The sequence below is a fragment of the Condylura cristata genome, unplaced genomic scaffold (assembly GCF_000260355.1).
Source record: "Condylura cristata isolate star-nosed mole 26May11 unplaced genomic scaffold, ConCri1.0 scaffold00004, whole genome shotgun sequence".
In the NCBI taxonomy this organism is placed as follows: Eukaryota; Metazoa; Chordata; class Mammalia; order Eulipotyphla; family Talpidae; genus Condylura; species Condylura cristata.
The window spans coordinates 3,160,808-3,161,454 of NW_004567105.1; positions in this window are offsets into that span (position 1 = coordinate 3,160,808).

A 647-nucleotide genomic window follows, 5' to 3' on the forward strand; every position below is an offset into this window, starting at 1 on the left:
ATGGATGTTAAAAAAAAACAAAACAACTTTAAATACCGAAGTAAAAAAAGCAACGTTACAAGGAAAAAAAATAAAACATAAGAGGTCAAAACCAAAAAAAGGTGCAATACTTAAAAAGTCTTTGCTAAGTTATACCTGCCTAAGCAAAACCACATACACAGGAAATACACAACACAGAGGAACGGAAGGAAACGCTGGAAGTACACACTGGTTTAAGAACATTCGTTAAGTAAACGTTTCTGTCAGTGATGGCCGGTGCTGGACACACGGCGGCCTGGCACAGGTAACGCGGGCAAGCGGGCGGGGCGGGGCGGCGGCGCGGGCTTTCCGTTTCGTAAAATGAACGCGAGAACCAATAGAAAGATTTCATTCAGCATTACCTGACTTCTCTGGCGAACTTCTCACACCTGATGACACAAGAAAGGGGGAACACAGCTCGTCTGCTTTAGAGACGTCACAGAATGACGAACGCTCTGCTCGTCGGTTCCCACTCCCACGAGTGAAAGGCCCGCGTGAAACGGCACAGAATCCAGGTGGGCCTGGCGGCCTGACTTTAAAACAGAAATAAATAAACACACAGTTGCTCCAGGAGGCGCCGCCCGCGCTCCGCAGTTCCTGGGCTTGGCGGCGCGCCGCGCCCTGGCCAG